This window comes from Cataglyphis hispanica, chromosome 21, assembly GCF_021464435.1.
Source record: "Cataglyphis hispanica isolate Lineage 1 chromosome 21, ULB_Chis1_1.0, whole genome shotgun sequence".
Taxonomy (NCBI): domain Eukaryota; kingdom Metazoa; phylum Arthropoda; class Insecta; order Hymenoptera; family Formicidae; genus Cataglyphis; species Cataglyphis hispanica.
The window spans coordinates 3,061,758-3,072,718 of NC_065974.1; the positions used below are offsets into that span (position 1 = coordinate 3,061,758).

At 31.2% G+C, this 10,961-nt stretch overlaps 1 protein-coding gene across 1 annotated transcript in view; it reads left to right on the forward strand.

Moving 5' to 3' along the window:
- Positions 1–10,961, forward strand: part of LOC126857279 (uncharacterized) — a 136,017-nt gene that overhangs the window by 91,167 nt on the left and 33,889 nt on the right. The gene's annotated exons all lie outside the window — the stretch shown is intronic.

Here is a 10,961-nt window from a genome sequence, read left to right on the forward strand (position 1 = left end):
GAGATAAACGAGTTTCCTCTACAACATTGAAAAAAAACATTCCGTGGCGCTTCTCCGTCGTAAGTCTCACGGGAATTAATGTTTTCCTTATTAAGAAGATATAGAGCGGAGAAGCGAGCCTTAATGTAAGCACAATTTTTCTGGCGGATTACAATGTTATCATCAGTGCGCGCACTTTCGAGCAAGCAGTTAAATAACATCCGTATTATCTAAATTTTGATTATAAATAAAAAAAAAATACATTACGTTTTTAAAATATAAAATAAAATATATATATATATATATATATATATATATATATATATATTTACATTTAAAAATAAAATATTTTATTTTTAATCAGTTTTAACAACTTATGAAAATATTAAAGTTTTCTACTGTTATCGTTTCAAACTTTTCCTTAAAGAGAAAAGAAGTTGTTCATATCTTTAAAGTGCAATACATACACACAGTTGATCTTTGATCTTCTTACACGCAAACTCTCGGTATTTAATACAGTTTCTTTTTTTGTTGCGCGCAGAAATGTCATTAGAGTAGCTAATAAGAAATGTTCATTTTCCGACGTCTATAATCCCTCACTGAACATTAAATGTTTCTACTTTCAGATACAAGATAATTACAATAGACCGTGTGTAACAAGTTGTATTACGAGATAAATACAACTTCCGTAAAACGCGCATCTATCGTTTCATATATAAAGGTTCACCTAATGTGTACATTATCTCATTACCGATAATGATGTAAGTTTATTATCGCAACACCGATTATCGGATGAAAATCGTAAATGCATATGCAACACATTGCAATAAATCAATTAGGAGATCAATTATCCTGCGCGCGTAATCGGAAATTTTTCATCTTTTGTTATTTTTGAGAAAATATGTCACGAATTTGCGATGAAAATATAACTTTATAACCAGCCGGGAAATAGCCTCGACTTTTATCACGTGTCGCAATATTAAAAAAAGCTTGCGTAAATCTTCATTATCGTGATAATAACACTACACATGGGAATTGCAATATCGCCTGTTGCCGATTATACTTTCGAGCACGAGCGAGCAAAACTGACTGCATAATCTAATGAGATCAACAGTATATTTGCATATATTTGCACATATGTTTTTTTGAATTTTTATCCATCAGTAAATTTATAGAAAAACAAATACTGTATAACTTTTACCGATTTCTCTTTCTCTCTCTTTTTTTCTCGCTTGTACTTCTAATAGTATTATATTTGTTGTGCAGTGTAAACTTACAAAATCGTTGCAAGAGAATTATATTTACTACTTATAATTAAGCGTTGATTCAAGATATATTAAGCTTTAAATTGTATAACATTCAACATTTATCCTACTGTTCATTAAAATATTCCGCCCACAATGAAAACAGGTTACTCGTAATCCTATTTGTGTAATCGGAGCGAGACGAAACGTTCGACAAGGTACATCATTGCTTTCGCGAATAACGATTCCCCACCAGGAATTTTAATTAAAGCGTCGTAGCCGAATTTCACTTCCTTTTGGAATCAGACCATCGCGTCTGAGGCGATGATTAATCATCTTAAAGTTTGAGCGATTTAAATTGTATCTGTTCGTACACAATATTATATATTATAATATTTATATAATGTTAGAAATAATAATTTATGAATTAAAGTTACTAAAATAAATTAATAATTATTTGAATATTTTTTGCTAAAAATATTAAAATAATTATTAATTTATTTTAAAAGTTTCAGAAGATATAAAATATCTCAAGAGATATATTTTTTCTATCAATATAAATTAACAATTATTGACATACATCTTTTATAAAATGGATGTTTATTTGTGTTATAGCAATTTAAACTTTATTATTATCTAAATAAATTTTCAATGATGCTTAAATAGTATATATCGTTGTATAAAATTTATGAATATTCATTCACGCCCTGGACAAATACTTCATCTTTAATATAATGAATGTCGTTATCATTATTATCCTTCTGATACCAGACTATAATAATGGTAGTTGGCTGTTAATAGAGTTTGATTAGGTCTCAGTATAAGAAGTATAATTCCAACGAGCGCCGTCATCGAGAACGTGCATCAATAATTGACGATTGTATCCAGTAATTCATATGAAATGGTGAAACTGCGGAACTATTTATTGCTCTTGCCGTGTAATCATAGCGAAATTATGACAAGTCTCGAAGGATCCATATGTGGCTCTTTTAAACGCAGTCCTGCAACGTAGGAATGCGTAATTGATAACGGTCTCGGTAGTCATAGCTCTTTCACTTCAGGTACTGTTTTGTATTAATGCTCGGTCATGCATTCGAATAATATCGCGAAACCTAATTTCCCTACATTGTTGCCAAATCTATATATAAAAAAAAATTTTTTCTTTTTTTAATCAAAGCTAAATGATATCACTCTTTATATAATTTGGCGGAAAATTAGAAAATGCAGTCTGATTACAATGATCGGTCTTTTATGTATTTTTATGTTAATATATTGTATGTAACGCATGTATTATTTACGTTTTATTATTAATTTTCAATAAAAAAATAATATTTTATAAAAATAACGCGAGCCTGACTAGGTATTACGATAAAATAAAAAGGAGGAAGGGATTTGCAATTTATTTATATATGCATGAGACACAAAGTTTTTGTATTATATACGCCGAACAAACTGCACTCATTGAAATAAATATACCAAGTTTCATCATTTTCTCCATATTTGTTTATAAATATTTAAATATTTAAAGATATTTAATATTGGAAAAAACCTGTTAACGATACATTGATTTTATTTAATGTGTGTAAGCGTTGTTTGCAATTAAAATTAATCAAGAATAATCAAGAATATAATAACTGTATAACTAATAACTCGGTCAACTCAATATTTATAATGATTACAATACTTTGCGTAGAAGCAACATAACGCTTAAACGGTTGTCATTTTTTCGGTGTCAAGGTGATTCTGGGAATAGAAATTTCGGGAATAGAAAGATCTTATAGTATGTTCTGAGTTGTATTATGTTTTCGAATAAAGGAAAGTTTGATTGCTTCAAAAGCGATTAAATTTTTCATGAACATATGTTCGATCAAAAATAAGTTTCGAATTTAACTGATATAAATATGTATATCCCTAGATAGCGTTTATGACATCATTAATCGTTCTCAGAGCGATCAAATTTGCTTCAGACGCCATTAGACTCGTACGGTACTTTAGACTCACCCGGTGACTTTTTTCGCTGGGAGAATTCCAGAGAGATGACATCTCATCTAATGTCTCTCTTCACGTTTACCTTGAAATAATCTCCAAGACCACCAGATGTGCGAGATATCTGAATAATCATTATGATCGAAATTAACTTCCGCTTCAAAAAGAATATATATCTCTTTAAAGAGCACGTAAAGTTCAATCCTTGAACGTGACCGGCTCGAAGTAGGTCAGAATTTGTATCTTTCGGCGCGTATTATCGTCAAGTCGTCAACCACTGAATGAAATCTCATTTACTTGCAAGTAACACGCACACGTACACACACATACGTAGCTCCTCGTTACCGCGTGTTTTGTATGTAAGCATGCGAAAAAAATATCGCGTCCCTATATTCTTGAGTATTGCTAAAGATACACGCATTAATTGGCGCAATTACATTATATAAGTTTTGTCAAACGTATCCGGTATTTAATACCATGCGTCAAAGATGTGTACAACAAAAAAACGAATTATTAACGTAACCAGTTACAGCTGATCTGTCAGCGAGTGAAACTCTATAAATTATCGGACGATTCTCTCTGGCTCTGTGGATTCTTTTCTCCTGAGAAGAATATGACGCATGCTGCTACATCGAGCACACAAGCATTGGCCGTGATCGTGACTTTCGGTAAGTGGGTTAAAGTTGCTCTGTGTATAAATGTAATTTATAGAACCGAAAAGAAATGTAGAAAGCAACACACGATGTTATGTTTGTTATCGCTGAAACTCGATACAGCCTTCGATCGCGTTGTATACAAACATATATACACAAGCGCAATAATAATAATGAAATAGAGAATACAAGATGCCTCATTATTATTAACTTTCGTCCCATGACAATTTACACGATAAAGCCGTGGGCAATGTTGGGGTTCAAAGATAGTAATAGATTCATATATACCTATTATGCTGAATAAATTATTATACATCAGCCAGTACATTATGTGCTGATTAATGATATTAAGTTATAATAAACGCTTTAATGAAGTCTATATATTCAAATGTATTTCTCTATCTATCTACTTCTCAAAACTATATATGCTTATGAGTTTTTTTTTTTTTTTAATAAACGTGGTATCATATATTTGATTATAAACGTCACCCACTTGAGACTAGCTTTTTTAATAATATATAAATGCCTTGCAAAAAAATCATAATAAATGTTTCTTTATTTTCTAAAATTTTTCATTGAAAGAATTAAAAAGTTATGATATTACTGTGTTACAGAAAAACATACATCCTTTAATAATAATTTTTAATTTTTAAAGCGCGATTTGAGATAATGGAATTTTTAAATTACAAATTTTGAAATATTAATCTTTACGCTGATGGCAACATTTCTAAATTAAAAGCGCAATATAAAGTCTAGCACAATTTTGGAAAACGCGTCGGTAGATATTCCTTTCCTAAGAAAGTATTTCTCTTTGCTTGATTATTCAAATTACAGTTCATGTTTTGCGGTTCGCATGTAAATCCTAATGAAAAGTTTCTCTACGGAAGATAGTTCTAAGAAGCATGCGAATTTCTCGCGACTATCAAAGTAATATCCGGAATGACAACAGTGCCGACATAAATCCCAATTAAACCGTTTCATACGCGCCGGTCAGAGACACCTGTAACCGAACCGACTAGATCCCAGGTGCGATATAAATTACCGTGGAAAGACCATTAGGAAAGACACAGATAGAAGGAGGCGACTATTTCCTTAGAGCTGCTACATAGCGCGCGCGACACCTTGCAACTCCATAAATCCCCGGCGATCGTTACAGCGCCTAAATCCCAGGGAAGGATCCGAAGCATTTGGGTCGCGACGCCATGACCAGAGAGGGGAAACAATCGATGGTCATGACCCAGGACACGGCTGGAAAACTAGGTCAGGATTGCACGTGCCCTTTCACATGACAAGCGCGTTCGTTTTTCTTCGCAGGTGCTCGCGGCGAATTTCCATAAACTTATCATAAGTTTTATATTCCCCCTCGTCCCTCTTCTTTTTTTTTTATATCACTGTCTTTATAAATCACATTTTTTCTCTTTGCTTCTTTCTTTTTTTCATATTTTTTTCTTTAAAAAAAAATGAAAATAAAAAAGGCCACATAAAGTTCTTGTCCTGTTCATCACCAAGTGTCATGAGACATTTCCGAGCGATTTTACTTGGCATTGAAGATTTATTAAAGCGTAACGCTTCTTAAAGCTCGCAATAAATTGGTAGCACATAATGCTACCTTTTCGAAGGAATCGGAAACTGCACGTGATCGCCGCGTAAGAAACGTCATCGAGTCGTCGAGCGTCATAGTGCGCGTGTACTAGTGTAGGTCGTCAAATTTCCGCGACGTCATCGGGACTTGCCAAGGTCAGACCGTGACCCTGCGGCACGGCTACGCCAGGTCACGCTGATCCTGAAGAAAATCCGTTGATCGATCACGGCACAGCGGCGCAATGACGTTCGTGGCGCCGACGCACTTCGCGCTCTCAGGTACTCGTTATCTTGCTGGTTTCATCAGTGCAGTACCAGAAACGCAAATCTACCGGTTCTCGCAACCTTCACAAGTACTATTTTTATACAATAAATTGGTCACGCGCGGTCACGCTAGTTCATTACACGCGACTAAATTTTTGAAAAATCACCGATGAGAATTATTTATTTTTCTCTGATAGGCAAATAAACTAATGAAATGTAAATTTGCCTCTTGAAAAAATATATTTGTATATATATATATATATATATATATATATATATATATATATATATAATCTTTAGAAAGCACATTTCTGCATATTCGATTACAGATTATATTTAATGGCACATTTCTTAGATTATTTTTGATCATTTAAAGCGTATTTAGCATTTAGCAATAATTTACGATCTCCTTCATTATTCACGAGATCACGCCAACCTGTTTTTTTAGATATGCTAATTTCCTTTAATTACTCGTTTATAAAAATATATATGTATAAATCTCTAGTACTTTTCTGTTGAATATCGTAACAATAATATTTATACGCTATCAATAATTTTTTATGGAATTTTATATGATTTTTATGAGATGAAAGAGCGATATGTTTATGTGCGCAGTGATATTAAACACAATAAGCGTATAAATATCGAGAAAGGTATTACATGGAATGGTTACGTTTCCTGGCGAAATTTTTCTCGAAATATGCAGGTCATCGAATCAGGATTAAACCGCGATTCTTTCAGCTTCGTTGCTTGATGAGGAATTGAGAGCGATGTGGCAAGCAATGATAAGATATAATCTTATAATTATCCAGCATCGAGAAATGTGTACTTTCAAGAGTAAATAACATGATTGCGCGATTAGCGGAGTTTCTTTTAATTTGCGATTTCTTACGAGTCTTTAGGGAAATAGCGCACTTCACTGTCGCACTTTAGCGTTGCTGCTATTTTATTCCACACGGCTCATTTATATTTTTGTTATAAAAATCGATTTACATTTCTTCTTCTAGGTTTCTCTTCTCCCCCCTCCTCCCCATTGCAGTATCAGAGATATTTAGAAGAGTGTATTTAATATTGTTTCGCTAAAAAAAATACTGAATACAATTTATATTTTAAAATTATATAAAAATTGTCAAATCCTTATATTATAATCATTACATATATATATATATATATATATATATATATATATATATATATATACATGTAAGTATTTTTCTAAAATCAATGTATATATAAATATATTCATATAGGGTGTGTATTGTTTGAATATTTAATATAGATATATTTTATAGATAAAATATATATACAGACTGGCATATTATTATATTGTCAAAAAATAAGCATCTTTTTTGTTGCAAAATTTCAAAGATATATCGTTTTCAAAATATTTTATTTTTTGCTTTTAACACGCGATTTTTCTGCAAAGTTATTAGCATGTTAAAATATTTTTTGTATGAATATTTCAAGCTTCATTGCTTGGACAATATCATAGAAAAAAAAGAAAAATTAAATAACTTTTACGTCACCTTTCACTGCCATAAAGGAAAATCATGTTTTATTCAATTTAAAAATAAAAGTTTCTCTAAAATATTTTATTATAAAGATATAAATATTAAACTTAATTATAATAACAATTAGAGAACATAACAATTAGAAAATCACAATAATATTTGATGAAAAGAATTAATGTTATTCCTGCTAAAATTTTATCAACACTTGTATTATTTCGGAATAATTAAAATTAATATGTTGAATCTCTTGGGTGCTCCACTTCGATAAAACGTCTAAATTCGATAAACGTCTATTTTTAATACCGTAATAGAAATACCTATATGTTCCGATCGTCGAGAGAAGCCTTCGCGCTTTGCTATCAAGCAACAACTCTCGGCAGCCTCAAGTAACTTTCACGTCTCAGGATGAACGTGCTGCATGTGCTTGCGAGAGTCGAAATATCCGCGAATGTAAATCCGCGGGACTCAGATCCCTATCCGCGTTGTCCCGATTAGGAAAATAAAACCTCTCGATTTACGACCGTGCGACGTTATTATTCCTCGACGACGCGATACGACGCGACGCGACCGGCGGGTGAAGGCCGACGTGATGATTTGCCGATGGGTACGTACCGCATAGAGGTATTCCGCTGGCGGTTTCGTGACTTCATAAGGAAAAGGCGGAGGTAAGCTGGCTTTCTCCAAAGCCACTTAACCCGATCCAGTAACATCCATCTACCGAGGCCCGTCACGCCTGTGACATTTTCAGTAGTTTTGCATCGGCCGGCATAATCGAGAGACACACGCGTGTGCGTGAACGTATGTTGTGTGTGTGTGTGTGTGTGTGTGTATGTGCTTAAGCAATTATTTTTCTATTATCGAGTACGGGAGCAAAATCTTATAATATTAAATAAAATTATCTTGGATTGTAATTTGTCTTGCTAAAAAGTTTTGTTTTACCTTACTGCAAGATCAATACGCGATGATATTCTTGAATTAATTTGACAATTTAAAAAAAATGGATATTTGGCTAATGCTGGAAATGATTGTAAGTTTAATTTATGTGATAGACATTATAATAATTATTCCTCTACAGAGTCAAATAATTAACAGAAATGTACTATAACATATGACGCATTGTTAATTATTATATTATTGATTGATCACATCTTTATGTGGCTTCATCAATTTAATAAAATATATTATTTTAAAAGTGATATATTGAAAATAATTATGTATATATTAATGATACAAAAAAATGCAAAAATAAAACGTGTTATTTTTATTAATTTGCTTTATTAATCTTTTCAAATGTTAAATGCACATAGATAGTAATTAATTAATTATATATAGTGTTTATTAGTGTGAAAGGTGAAATTTCTTTCTTGAGTAATTCAAAAAGTGATTGTAAAATTATAAATTTGTAAAATTATAAAATCAAGATTGTTTATGATTGCATGTATTAATGATAATTGTAAGCTTGAATAATGCAGAAATAATAATATAATTTTACATTATTTCTTGTTTCAATCTTGTCACGGCTTTGGCCAATATCAAATTGCAAAATTTACAATAAAAATAACTTTTTTTTTTAATGTAAATTTTTCTCTCGCATGACTACAACATGCTTCGTATCTTATGCATTCGTATAAGATCGAAAAAATTAATTATATTATTTGAAGTAGAAATTTCCCACAAAAACTATTTTATGTAATGGATGGTCAAAGGACTTGCAAAGATATTGCAATAAACAGATAAATCAAGATTGCACTTACACCGTGCTCGAGCAATAACATCGTTGAATTTCATTTCTAGTATTATGTTAGGAAAAAGTTCGCATAAATTTGGCGTTTGAGAGCAAATATTATTTCAACTTATTTTACCGAGCGCTTGAATCGCCAATAAAATCACGTGAAAGGAGTAAAGAAAGAGAGAGAGAATCACATTCCAAACGAATTGTACTCGTATAAATCAGCAGCAACGATTGTGTTGTGTCTGCCCTATTAAGCATAAACCTAAAAACCGCGATTCCTATCTAGGCCGGGTATTTCTTTCGTATTTTGATCGGGGAATATCAAACGCGTCGGCTATTTTTATAAATTTGGACAACACTCCTGTAAATCTCATATGCGGAGAACGAAAGTTGTTTGTTTCGCAATTCTAAAATATGTTTTTATTTTTTCGTTTTTATTTTAATTAAAGTTCACGAAGAATCATAACAATATTTTAAAACAAACATTTTGAAATTTTTATTTGTCGAACATTTTTATCAATTTTTTATAATAGTTACAAATTATGATATAATATTTAATGTATTTATTTAATTAATTATTTATTTAATTAATATTGGTATTGATATCAATATTAATATTGATTAATATTGATTAATTAATAAAAAAAAAACAAGAAATTTTACTTGAGACTAATTGTAAGTAATTTGATTCTTGTATATAGAGAAACGCACAGATAAATCAGTTATTATTTTGCTTTCAAATTAATTTCTATGATAAATATAATGAAGTAACGTAGGTGGAATTTTTTTCTTAGTGTGACAATGAAATAATAGAACCTTTGTAATCTTTCTTTTTTATTTGCGTTGAGTTGAGCAACAAGCTTTTCAATCTCGATTCTACATCTCTCTTTATTGTTTTACGATTATCATGACGCATATAACATGCAATAGAAATTTTACTACACTTTTACTACTCTTAATCTATGTTCTTTTAATAAAAATTAGACATAATAATTGTTTATAGCAAATTTAAATTAAAACTCAATTAATCGTCTATCTGAAATTACTTGAAAATAAGTTTGCTTTATATATATATATATATATATATATATATATATATATATATATATATACACGTGTGTGCAAATTTAGTTTGTTAAGATATTATTTTTACGTGACATTTCTACACACCATAAAAAAGGTCTGGAGCACTTGTGTGCGAATAACATGACGTAATTACACGTGGCTCTGCTTGAGACCCTGAAGGGATTTTTCTTCCTGTATTTATTCACTAAAATGATATTCTCTTGTGCACTTTACGGTATATAAAATTTTTAAAAACATAATTTTGAAAAAAAATAAGAGAGAAAAAATTTCTTTGTACTTCATGCACTTCTTTGATCCTCAAGATATGACTGATAAAATCTGAGAGAAATTTCTGCTGCGCAGAATTTTCCCTCGACAATTGCCTCATTGTTCTCGTTTACGAATTCCATGAAATCGAGGAATTCAAATCAGTTTTGCTACGCGATAATTGCTACAGGAATTGACAATGTGTGTAAATACGATAATATTTATCGAATTTGCATCTGCGATAAATAACTGTAAAATGTTAATTAAAGCAAAATGTTAATTAAAGACTTCACGGCGAGTCTATCAAGTTTTATCTGTATCTCGGAAGATTCTTCATAGCTGATCGATCGTTATCTATTACGCGGGAAGGAAAATCGATTCTTTCAAGCGTGGGCCCGATCGTTAATGACTGGCTGACCGTACCGTTAGCATCAAGAAAATTTATAGCCACCAAGCAAATTAATCCTTTGCAATGCGTTTTAACACTCTGTATAGTTCTATAATATAGAAACACGAGAATAGATGCATGAATGTGATTAAGAAAATAAATTTTTATTTTGCGACAATTCTCGCCTCTACTATACTTATTTATAGCTGATTCTCTTATCAAGAATTTTTTCCGCTTATCTAATATTTTATAATATTAAGATTTTTGTTCTACTTAATTGTTCTAATCAGT